This window comes from Sorex fumeus, unplaced genomic scaffold (assembly GCF_029834395.1).
Source record: "Sorex fumeus unplaced genomic scaffold, SorFum_2.1 ptg000063l, whole genome shotgun sequence".
Lineage (NCBI taxonomy): Eukaryota > Metazoa > Chordata > Mammalia > Eulipotyphla > Soricidae > Sorex > Sorex fumeus.
Window position 1 is genome coordinate 28,374,230 of NW_026606120.1, and position 13,733 is coordinate 28,387,962.

General features: G+C 36.7%; 1 pseudogene; it reads right to left on the reverse strand.

Moving 5' to 3' along the window:
• Window positions 1–13,733, reverse strand: part of LOC130034974 (contactin-associated protein-like 3) — a 183,344-nt pseudogene that overhangs the window by 145,241 nt on the left and 24,370 nt on the right.

Genomic DNA, 13,733 nt, shown 5'->3' on the forward strand with positions numbered 1-13,733 from the left:
GAAAGCATTTGACAAGATAGAGCTCTCATTTGGGATAAAATCTCCCAGGAAAATGGGCATTGAAGGAAATTTCCTCAATATAGTCAAAACCATATACCACAAACCCACAGCAAGCATCATTTTCGATGGGGAGAAACTAAAAGCCTTCCCTCAAAGATCGAGCATGAGGCAAGGTTGCCCACTCTCACCATTCCTGTTCAATATAGTACTGGAAGTCCTGGCCATAGCAGATAACCAAGAGAAAGATATCAAGCTCATACAGATAGCAAAGGAAGAGGTCAAGCTATCATGCACTGTAGCACTGTGGCACTGTCCTCTCGTTTTTCATTGATTTGCTCCAGCGGGCACCAGTAACATCTCACAACAACTTGTGAGACTTGTTGTTACTGTTTTTGGCATATCAAATATGCCACGGGGAGCTTGCCAGGATTTGTCGTGTGGGCAGGATACTCTCAGTAGCTTGCTGGGCTCAGTGTTAAAAGTTTTTTTAGATAAAAAGTATTTTGTCTTTAGGGCCAGAGAAAATACAGTAGATAGGGCACTTGCCTTGCAAGCAGCCAACGAGGTTCCATCTGTAGCTAACACCTATAGTCTCCTGAGCACCACCAGGAGGAAGCCCTGAATACAGCAAGGTGTGGTCCAAACCAATTCCCGAAATCCAAATAAGAAAATTTTGTGTTTGTTTAGAATCAAGTACGTGATAAAGGGCAATTAACGCAAATCAAATTAAAGAACCAGACTGTACTAGTTTGAATATTTAAAGGGCTACAGAGGCCCTTTAAATTATCAAGACCATAGTGAATTGTATACTGTTATTTAAAACTGGAAAGCAAAACTTACCCCTTTTAAAAATTTACCATCAACACCAAAAGCAGATATCTAATTCATTCAGAATTTGTTAATGTGGCTTATTAAATGACAGGGCAATTCTCTTAGAAACTAAATGATAAAAAGAAATCTTCTAAATTCTAATAACGGAGGCTGAAAATCCTAGCAAAAGCTACAGTTATAATTTGTTTTTGTTTCAGTAATTATAAAAACAAACTATAATTTGTCTTTCACCCCAGGGTATGTACAAGACAAATTTTGAAACAGAGCTACAAACAACACAAAATCTAGCATAAACCACAGGAAGTAGTTTTGGAATACACATCCAACTGCAAACTGAATGGCAAATTGAGATATTTAATCCCCAAAAATCTTCACCCTTGTCCCCCACATTGCATGACAAAAATAGGTTAGCTAATTTTGTCACAATGATAAAATGAGGTGTTCATTTATAACATAGCATTAACAAAATTTAAAAACATTATAAAAATTATCATTTTCACAGGCAATTCGGATACTGTTTTCTAACAAAAGATAACTGGGGTTTATTTTATTTTAAACTTCCAAAGCCTAAAATGATTTAGCAAGCAATGTAGTACAGTTAGTTAGAAGAGCACACAATTCAGTCAGAAAGCCTCGATTTGAAATTCCACATTTTCTGTGCAACCTTACACAGGTTAATTAATATCTTGGGAATAACATCAGTTTCTTTTTCTATCTGCACAACTGAAATATTATCTAAAAACATTTGTTGTTTGAAAGATGAATGTCAGGATGGCCGAGTGGAAAGCAGTAGTAATTAAAACAGTATGGTATTGAACAAGAAACAGACCTTCAGACCTATGGAACAGAGCTGAATATTCTGTTACAGACTCTCAAATATACAATCACTTAATCTTTAATAAAGGAGCAAGAAATATGAAGTGGAACAAGGAAAGCCTCTTCAACAAGTGGTGCTGGGAAAACTGGATATCTATCTGCAAAAAAAAAGGAACCAGGCACAAAAGTCATATCAAAGGGGATTAAAGACTTCAATATCAGACTCGAATCCATAAGGTACCTGGAGGAAAATGTAGGCAGAACTGTCCATAACAATGAAGTTAAAAGCTTCTTTAAGGGTAAAACACCACTGAACAAGCAAGTGGAAACAAACATAAACAAATGGAATTTCATTATACTAAGAAGTTTCTGCACCTCAAAATAAACAGTGACCAAAATACAGAGAGAACCCAAGGAATGAGAGAGAATATTTACCCAATACCTATCTAATAGGTTGTTAATACCCAGGATATACAAGTCACTAGTTGAATTGTAGAAGAAAAACTCTTCCAACTCCATCAAAAAATGGGGAGAAGAAATTAACAGAAGCTCCCTCAAGACAAGTACAAATGGCCAAAAGACATATGAAAAATACTCTACATCACTAATCATCAGGGAGATGCAAATCAAAACAACTATAGATATCATCTCACACCACAAAGACTGGACTACAACAAAAAGAACCAAGAACAACCAGCGCTGGCGCAGATGTGCGAGAAAAGAACTCTCTTTCATTGTTGGTAGGAAGGTTGGCTGGTCAACCTTTTTGGAGAACAATATGGGTATTCCTTCAAAAAGTAGAAATTGAGCTTCCATATGACCCCTCAACATCTTTCTGGGAATATATCTCGAGGGTGCAAAAAAGCACAGTAGAAATGACATCTGCACATGTATATTCATTGCAGCAATGTTCATAATAGCCAGATCTGGAAACAACCTGAGTGCAGGAGAACAGATGACAGGTTAAAGAAACTTTGGTACATTTACACAATGGAATACTATGCATCTGTTAAGAGAAATGAAGTCATGAAATGTGCTTATATGTGGATGATCATGGATAGTATCATGTTAAATGAAATGAGTCAGAAAGAGAGAGACAGGCTTAGAATGACTGCACTAATTTGTGGAATACAAAATAACAGAATATGAATCTGATATCCAAGGACAGTGGACACTAGGGTCATGAATATTGCTCCATAATTGGAAGCCTGCCTCATTAGATGGGGGAGAATGTAGCCGGAATAGAGAAGGGATCACTAATTCTATGGTGGTTGGAGAGATCGAACGCGATGGGAGATGTGTACTGAAAGTAGATAAAGGACCAAACATGATAGCCTCTCATTAGCTATATTGAAAACCATAATGCCCCAAAGTAGAGAGAGATTATGGGGAAAACTGTCTGCCATAGAGGCAGGGGAAGGTCTGGGATGTGTGTGCTTGGGATACTGAGGACATTACTGGTCAAAAATGTGCACTAGTGGAGGGATGGGTGTTCAATCATTTTATGACTGAAACTCAAATATGAAAACTTTGTAACTGTATCTCACAGTGATTCAATTTTTAAAAAAGTAAAATAAAACAGCAAAAAATGCTTCACCTAAAAAAAAGAAAATAGACACTACATTATCGTCTTTCAATGATGATAATTTAACAATGTTATGAAATTATGAATTTGTCTTTATATACATAGCAGAAACCAAACATTAACAAAAAATTTATTTATAACTTGTACCTTCCCAGCTTCTAGAAGAAGTATATTTTAAAAAGCAAATCAATAAAAAAATTGTGTTTCCTTTTCTCTTGAACTCATATATAGATTTTTCTTACCATGATGAGGATTTGTGGGCTTTTTCTCTTGGATAATTCAATGACATCTACTTCATTATAATAGAGATTTTCAAGACAGCCATTAAAGTTTTTACGTGGTAACACCATTGATTTTCTATGCTCGGGGATCCCTCCAAAGCTAATCTTAGAAAGAAGAAAAATGACATAAATAACACTATTTAATGAGTTTCTTATCTGCCAAAAATATTTCTGAGGAACAGGAAAATCATCTAATTTATCTGGCATTAATGATCATGTTAAGTATATGATCAGATTTATAGATGATTCAGATTTACATATCTCCATTTGTCATATTTAAATAGTATGTTTAATACTCTTACAATTATCTTCTCCTATGGCACTATAATTTTCATTGATGGATAATAATTTATCTTTATTTCCATATAAGTCTGGATTAGTCTAATAAGTGACCTACCGTGGTTACATCCTACTTTATTAATCTTTCAAGTGACATATTTGAGAATACTGGATTTTGCCAATATTTAAGTTAGAATAATATACATTTAATGATTATGCTGAAATCATTAATACCAAATAACTTTTGAAATGTTCTAGATTGTTATCTGCATTGTGGAATTGCTGATTTTAAGAGTGGATTTGGCAATGTGCTGAAATTTGCATTATGTCTTTAAAAATTACATGAGATAATATTTTTTAAAATTAAGTCACAATAAATTACAAAGTTACACATAGTTGAGTTTCAGACATACAGTGTTCCAACACCAATCACTTCACAAATGTTAATTTCTCCCCATCAGTGTCCCCAGTTTCCTTTTCAACACTCAGCCTGCAACTTTGACAGGCAAAATTGGTTGTTGCAGTTTGTACCTCATACTTTCACTGGTTCTTGTTGACTCTGTGGTTCAGATATATAGATAAAACAGAGCTCCACACCACCACTATGTCCAAGGAGTCCCCAACTCCTATTTCCTTCTGTCCAACTCTTCTTATTTCTGTACCTTGCTTTCTTTACTTCCGTAACCTTCTAAGTTTTATAATCTAGGAACAGGTAACCTAAGAGTTATTTGAACTAAATGGGTGCATTATTTAAAAGAAATCAAATTTTGGCACAAAAGAATTACTTCTCCAAATTATCTCTGTTGCTAATCTGTTTAAGATTGCCTTACAACTCAAAGTATCTTCAAAAGCTAAACTAGATGTAATATAGTTTGAAAGTTCCAAACTTTGTAAAATGTTGATGTCATATCAAAAGTGTTTCATCTACTTATTCCCTAGATGTAATGACCACTTAATCCCATGTGAGAGTAACAATAGTAAGGGACAATCCATCACAATAGCATATAAATGTATTCCCTACATTCTTGTGTATCATCGACCACAAGAAATATTTCACTGTAATTCCCAACTCGTAAGAAAAACTTTTTCTGTACACAGTGGTACATTTTCTAATAGGTAATAATGTATTTTATTAAGGAATAATAGACATCTCACATTATATTAGTCTCAACTATTATATTAGTCATAGAATAAAAAAACTTTCTGTACACAGTGGCACATTCTCTAGCAGGTAATTATGTATTTTATTAAGGCATAATTGAAATATCACATTAAATTATTCTCAGGTTAACACCATGATTTAATGGTGACATATGATAAGAAATGATCAGATGATCACAGTAAATCTCTTTGCTATCCATCACCATCTCTAGAAGGTAAAAAGGGAAAGTGTGGTGATGAGCATGGTGCCATAAGATTGAATGTTTAAAGAATAAATGTTAATATTCTTATAAATCCTGGTATTTACATTTAAAAAGTACATCCAATATATTAGAAAGTGATTTTCACACCTCATAATCAAGATCCAAATAGTCAGGCTCTCCCTTAGCCTGGAAGTGATGTGTGTGTCTGTCCACAGTGAAGTTGACATGAGTGTGGAGGAGCTCAATAAGGACACAGTGCCAGTGCTGGTCATCTAGCAGGCTGCCCAGAGTGAGGACCTCCTGGACATCAGAGGAGGGTGAGTTAGAGTCTCCTAAAAAGAGAGAAATGGTAAATGAACAATTCCATCCTGTTCATACTATTGAGGTTTAGCACTTCTCACAATTACACTTTCCTTCTGTCCCAAGGACTGGTGAACTGGTGAAACTATTCTAGTCATGAAGCCAATTTTCTTCAGATTTTGAGTAATTCTATTTCATTTGTCCTTATAATTATGATTCATATCATTTTTCTTGTCTTTGCAATAATGGTAGATAACATGTTGAACATATAAAATAATCATTTTATAGAATAATCAAGTTTATAAAACTTTTTTCATAAAAGCATATTCAAGATACATTGTTGTTGCCTTTTCAAGATACACACTCAGTTATAGGATAATCCATGCACCTAGAAAGTCCTGGCTTATACCCTTGGACCATAATACTAGTTTATAGGTTATTTCTTCCACTTTCAATAGTATCCTGGTTTTAGGATAAATCAATAATTTACTTGTCAAAAATTAGACATAAAATTTTATCTAACTAATTTAAATTCCCCAAAGCATTTCCCATAGATTTACCTGAATTAAGAAATAAGACAAGTTTTCCTTTAACTAATTCGAGTGTGATATATTTGCCATTTTGTCCTTCTCTGTACAACAGAATCCCATCATTTTGCCTGGTCTTAAATTTCAAAGAAATCACATCTTTTGTTGAGCTCATGTATTTCTGCTTAACTGTATACAATAAGTTATTTCTCCCATCAAAGTTAATCATCTCAGATCCTACAACAGAAAACATTAACATGTTACTGAAGTATAATATATTTTATCAATTAGTTGAAATGTGTAAGTCAACACACAAATAGAATATCTCTGGTCTGTTTAACACAGTAAAAAACTACACTGTCAATTTTCTCTGTGCACTAAAAAGAACAATACTGGGACTCAATTCTTTGCCTCTTTTGACATTTCTCCGAAAAGGCATCTTCTCAAAAAGTCCATATGTTTGCATTGGTCTATTTTCATTCTGTGAACACAGTGATTATAGAAAGATGTTGAAGACTATCTCTCACAAGGAAAGTCTTTTCTTATATTTTATGGTCAGTGAATATTGTTTCACTGAAATGCTATACTTTTTATATACTGACAAAAGATATTACTAAAATTCAATGTAAATGAGTTCAATTTTAAATCAGTAGTTTTAATTTTAATTCCTATAGAGCAAACACTCCCATATACTTTTGCTAAGAATAAGTGTCATAGGAATTTACATTAGATTTACAAAACTCCTCTGAGCTCTTAGTAAAGGATCCTCAGTCATCTAGAAAGCATATCTATTCTGCATGGTACTTCAAGAAAACATGAAAGCCATTCTACTAGGTGTCTTTTCACTGTGATGTGACAATTTCTTCTCTACTTTCTGACAGTGTCTTATCTTTCTGACAGGGTCGCTTGCATTCAATTTATATTTAAAAGTTTCATCACTAATATAAAAACAACCTCAGTCAAACTAGTGTTAAACTGGTTTTAATACATAGCAATATATATAGAAGAATTAATATCATCCCCACTCTCATATTTCACAACTTAAAAGTCATCAAAATACACTTGTGTAATAAATGAAAGTATAAGAAAAGATGAAACTGATATCTTTCAATCTAACTTTTATAAAAATGTGTAGTTTAAGAACAGAGAGACAAACCAGGGGGCAGGGCATTAATCTTACATGTGTCTGACCCAGGTCAATCCCTAGTACCCAATATGATTCTATGAGATCTACTAGGCATGATCCCTGAGCATCAATCCAGGAGTAAGCCTAAGCACTGAGCCAGGAGTAAGCCTTGAGCACTGCCGTGAGAGGCACTTCCCGAACCCCCCCAAATAAAGTGCATCTAACATATACTTGATATGCATCTCATTAAGTTTAACTAAACAATTTAAAGTAATCCCTTTATGTTTAAAACTCAAGTGTATAGTAAAGAGACAGTACAGCAGATGGAGAACTTACATTGCAAGCAGACATCCCAGATTCAACCCTTGGCACTGCATATGGTCCCCAGAGCATTGACTGGAGTGATCCCTGAGTCCATACTAGTTGTTATCATAGCTAGTTGTTATCCTCAAACCAAATAATAATAATAATAACAATAATAATAGATCAAATAAATCAATGTTATCATTGACCATAGCTAGTTGTTATCCTCAAACCAAATAATAATAATAACAATAATAATAGATCAAATAAATCAACCATTTCATGTAGCTACCCCTTAAAAATTGAGAAGTTTGAAGACAAAAAATTGATGAAGCCAGAATAAATTTTAAAACTATTACATTTAGACAATATCATTTTCCTCCATGTACATTGCTGAAAGGCAAAAGTAACAAACTTTTTTTAGTGGATAAGGAATTTTAGTTTTATAAATAACTCTTTTAAAGAGTCCTCCTACTTTATTGTCAGCTCTTAGTTACACAGGAAATCAGAATGTTAACAAGGCGTTTGGCATACCTCTCTCACAACACTCAGGGAAAATGTCCTAAAAGAGAATCCAACGTTGAAGTAGGGCAGGCACTACTAGTAACCATGTCTGCGATTATTCAAAAGTGAGATCAGTTACCTATATTGTAAAAGAAACTTCTCCCAACTTCAGGATAATGTCAAGGAAAATCTGCATAAGTGGGTTAAGACAATGACTACTCATTAGAATTAGTTCCCAGAAGCCACTCTTTAGGGATGGTGTTATGGGAGCGTTTCTGGAGAAGTCCTCAGATATGCCAAAGACCACACATCCACGCCACTGATTTCTCTGCCAGAAGTATCTGCCACCACAAAATCCCTCAGCACCTTTACAGCAACATGAGATGTGGGTGTGTTGGAAGAGGAGCAAACCAGAGCTGTATGCTCTCTTGACAACAGACAACAGTTCTATCCTGGGGGACAATGAGACTTGGGTGAGTGAATTCAGGATTCAGTCTAAATCCATCTAAAACTTGCACATTTTGTTCTGCTGGTCAGTGTAATGGGGAGAGGGGGAGTGAATTTGCTCAGTCCACTTGTAGGAAGAGGTTGCAGGGTGCTCCATGCTTTCACACTCACACTTTCTCCACTGTAGCTGTGCCTTCCTAACCCTGGCTGGCAGGTCTTTGTCAGCCTGCAGAGTTGGGTGAGGTCGGGCAGCACTGTCCTTAAAGTGGAGCTGTACTCTGGCAATTGCTTCATGCTTTTGATCCCATTGTGGAAAACAGCCCAGAATAATTTTGATCAGATAATATTTGTCATAAGATTTTCTGTTGGTCCTATTGTTTGTTTGTTTGGGGAGGTAATTAGGCACCATCCAGCATGCTCAGGGATTACTCCTGGAGGTGCTTAGAACATACACAGTGCCAAGGACCAAACCAGGTGGGCTCCAGGCAAGTAAAGTACCTTAATGACTGTATTATCTCTCCAGCCTCCTCTATCTTTGTAATAATAATGTCACTTTTCTTTGAATTAGATGTGCTGGTGTGTTAATGCAAAGTGCTGAGACCATCCCAAAATCTCTGACTGGATGTATCTGATGATGGGCCTGGGAATTTGCTGTTATCATACATTCTCTAATTAATAAAATTTTATAAATATATTTTGAAAACTGCTGCTCTGAAACATAATTTTATTAACTGTGGTTGCAGTCCCATAGGGAATCATGTAACTGAACGTGGGGATAATAAAAAATTGGCAACAGTAAAAGATTTCTGAATGCACAATTACTAAAAAATTAATTCAAGGGCTAGAGAGATAGTACAGAAGTTAAGTACTTGCCTCACTTGCAATAAACCCACATTCAATCTTTCCCGAGCACAGAGCACCTTGGATCCACGAGGTGTGACCTAAAACCCTTCCCTAAATTCATTGAAAATCTATGACACAATCATAAACAGGATGCTTTTTAATACCTTTGTCTTAAATTTTATTATTTTCATATTGAAAATCATGGACTTTTGCATGTTGATGTTGTAGCCTGCCATTTTATCATACATATCAATTTTTACCAGGAGCATTTGTAGAAAAATATACAATAGTTTTATGTGGATTTAAATTTAAAGTTATTTGTACGTCCCCCACGCCCCACCGAGGTCGCCAGCTGCACCCCACGAGCGGCTCTCCGGCACGGCCACGGCCCTGGAGGCACAAGGACTTAGCACAGAGAACCAGCCGCTTGGAGCAGAAAAGCAAATGGACTATGTGTTAAACCGCGCCACCAAGCCTGCCTGGAGGGGAAGGGTGTTGACCGGCCCGCCCGCTCCTCTGTGGAAAGAAAGATGGCGGCCGCACGGGAGCCTTGTGGACAGCAGGCTTGAGCCGGGGTTGGCGGGAGCGGCAGGGACCTAATGGGAAGGGGGCCTTTGTGGGCCGTCCCCCCACGCCCCACCGAGGTCGCCAGCTGCCCCCCACGGGCGGCTCTCCGGCACGGCCACGACTCCAGGGCACAGAAACCAATCTCTTAACTATCTAACTTTTAATAGAAATTCTTCCAGGGTCAATAAGTAAAATAGCAGAAATTCAAAACCACGCGGCCGTGACATCATTTTATTCTTAAACCAAGTTGTAGAAAGCAAATCATTTCACAACGCTGTTCCAGCATGTCTGATTGTGGGGGGTGGGTCGTAAACTCTAAACAATAATTGTGCATCTTCTATCGAAACAATCTATCTAGTCAAAGTAGATCGTCGATTGCCTCGAGCAGGCCCCAGTAACGTCTCTTTCATCCTAGCCCTGAGATTATATTCACGGCTCTTTAGGAGAATGAGACCCATCATTGTTACTGGTATTTGGCATATTTGGTAAGCCACGGGGAGTTTGCCAGACTCTGCCTTGTGGGCAGGCTACATTCGATAGCCTGCAAGTTTGTCCAAAGTAGGAATGAGATAATAAGATGTCATAAAAAAAGTTTTGATAAGATGTCGCGCGGCCGCGAATGCGGCCGCGCGGTTCCGGGATCTGCATTTTATAGTCTCTGAGTCTTGGCCGCTGATGGGATTACACGGCTGTAATCAAAGTAGATAGAGTATTAACTAGAACTCATCTGCCTCACAAGAATTGGGAGGGGTGGGAGGTGGGGGTTTATTGGGGTTCGGGGTTAAAAATAAGTATTGGTAAAGGGAAATGTGTTTGATATTTACAGGACTGAGACCTAAACCCGAAAGCTCTGTAACTTTTCCCACAGTGATTCAATAAATAAATAAATTATAAAAAAAAATAAAATAAAGTTATTTGTAGATTAAATTTAACTTTTTTGTAAATTTAAAGTTTTTTAAATAAAAATCATGACATCTGCAAAGAATGGAAGTTTGACTTCTTCCTTTTCTATCTAAAAATTTTTTAAAAAGATATATTTCCTTACCTAATTGCTATGGCAAGTGTTTCCAATACTAATTTGAATAATAAGTGGTGAGAGTGGGCAAACTTTGTGTTTTATTTTTAAGGGAAAGGACTTTGATTTCTCCCCAAATGGTTATAATATTTGTTTTCGCAATTCATTCAAAATAAAACCCATAATGACCCTCAGGGATTTCTGACTTTGGTTGCTTGCATTGCATGTCTTGAAAGAAGATGGAGTGTGGGCAGAGAAAAATGGAGGAATATGTGCTCTAAAGCACATACATTACACTTTATGGAACATTCTACCCAGGTACAAAAGCTGTAGAATATGATAAAGACACAAAATTATAATATAAGCGAAACCAAAGCACTACAGTTACCAGGGCTTAAGCTTGGAGAGGCTCCAGGTCAGAGAGAAAAAGGAAGACATCAGGCAGAGCCCAACAGACTCCTAGTGCAGATGAGACAGAGTTGAGTCTGCTGAGAGACTAAAGCACCTGGAATGCATCAGCAGAGTACTGAGAAGAGAGAGGCAGAGAATGCAAGTGACTGAGAAGCAACATTTCTAAAGCTTTCAGAAAAGCATGTATCACTGCATGCCTTGGGGCTGGGCAAAGAACCACCGATATGAATGGGAAATAGGATTTACACACACAGGACTAGTAGCCATTCTATTACTTACTCACCCAGAAATCTCAATACCCAGTGTCATTGGGTGGAGCGCTCAAGATGGTCTTACTGAGGAGTGGGGAATAATTAACTCTAGACCAAACACTGAACTGACTGGGAATAACAACTTTTAAAAGACATACTTAAGTGGATAAAGTTCTTTTTTTTTAAATTTTATTGAATCACCGTGAGATAGTTACAAGCTTTCATGTTTGGTTACAATCACACAATGATCAAACACCCATCCTTCCACCAGCGCACATTCCCCGCCACCAATATCCCTGGTATGCTCCCCCTTTCCCACCCTTCCCCTGCCTCCATGGCAGACAATATTCCCCATAATCTCGCTCTACTTTGGGGCATTATGGTTTGCAATACAGACACTGAGAGGTTATCATGTTTGGTCCTTTATCTACTTTCTGCACACATCTCTCATCCCAACTGGTTCCTCAAGACATGAGGATCAAATTCTTAACATTCTAAGACACCATCCAAATATATATTTGAATGAAGTTCAAAAATATTACAATGCAAAAACATTAAACAAAACAAAAGTAAAAGTCTTATCTTTAACCAATATTTACAAGCATACATGGAAACTGAAAAGAATGACCCAGTGATGAAAAAAAAATCAGTAAAAACTCACATAGAGCTGATGCATGTTAGAAAAACAAAGACAATGATGATGAACAATATAACCTTATTATATTTCCAAAAGTTAAGCAGATTCAGGAAAGATGCCAAAAAAACCCTACAATATCCTTGAAGAAAAATACAAAATGGAAAGAATGCCAGAGGAGATCAATGAACTTGAAAATTAATAGCAATATATTAAAATGTAACCAAGAGGAAAAATAATAATGCAAGAACAGAAACAGGGCTGTGAAGAATTGTGAAGTAAACAAAATCAAGGAGTAAAATACGTAAATACATATATATATACATTTGTACGTATATATATATTTCATCTGATATATGGTATTTGCAATTGAGTCCCTTAAAAAGAAAAAGAGAAAACTGAAGAAAGATATAAAGTTGAATATTTTAATATCCACTAACTCTAAAGACAAAAAGTAGAAGAAAACAAAAAATATATGCCATGAACAAATTTCTTGGCCCTTAAAATCTCTGGGGAGGAGGAGGATTGGAGTGTAGCAAAGGGAGGGTAAAAAGTGGTCGAGGTTTTTATTTTGGGTCACAAGTAGCAGTTCTCAGGGTTTACTCCTGACTGAACTCAAGGATCACATCTGGAAGGGTTGAGGGATCATACACGTACCGGGGATTGAACCTGGGTCAGCCTCATGCAAGGTAAGCACCCTACCTGCTGTGCTATTGTTTGGGCCTCAGTAAATTATAGTATTTTAAAACAAAATTTTTGATGAATTGAAGCTATCAGTATACGTGACATAGTACAATCTGAATTTGCTTGTTCACCTACATTATATAGGGTGTGTATTATGTCTTTCAGTATTTACTTTCAGTGAAATACCTAGTGGTGCTAATTTATGAACTTGTTTCTTGTTTTTCCTTTTTAAAAAATACCATCACTGGGAAAGAAATTATACAGGGTGAAGACATGTGCCTTGCATGAGGCCAACCCCAGGTTATTTCAGGGCACCACATGGTCCCCTGGTAAATACCAGGTGCAACTGTAGGGGAGCCCCATGCACCAGGCAGGTGATTAAGAATAAATCAGGGATACAGGCCGATATCCCTGATGAACACAGATGCAAAGATCCTCAACAAACTACTAGCAAATAGAATCCAACTACTCATCAAAAAGATCATACACCATGACCAAGTAGGATTCATCCCAGGGATGCAAGGATGGTTTAACACTTGGAAATCAATCAACATAATCCATCATATCAACAAAAGAAAAGATAAAAAGCATATGATCATATCAATAGATGCAGAGAAAGCATTTGACAAGATCCAGCACCCCTTTCTGATGAAAACCCTAGCCAAAATGGGTATAGAGGGGACTTTCCTCAGCATAGATAAAGCCATCTACCACAAGCCTACAGCAAGCATCATCCTCAATGGGGAAAAACTGAGAGTCTTCCCTCTAAGATCAGGGACGAGACAAGGATGCCCACTCTCTCCACTGCTATTCAATATTGTACTGGAAGTACTTGAAATAGCAATTAGGCAAGAAAAAGATATTAAGGGCATTCAGGTAGGAAAGAAAGAAATCAAGCTCTCACTATTCACAGATGATATGATACTATACTTAGAGAACCCAATAACCTCCACCAAAAAACTCCT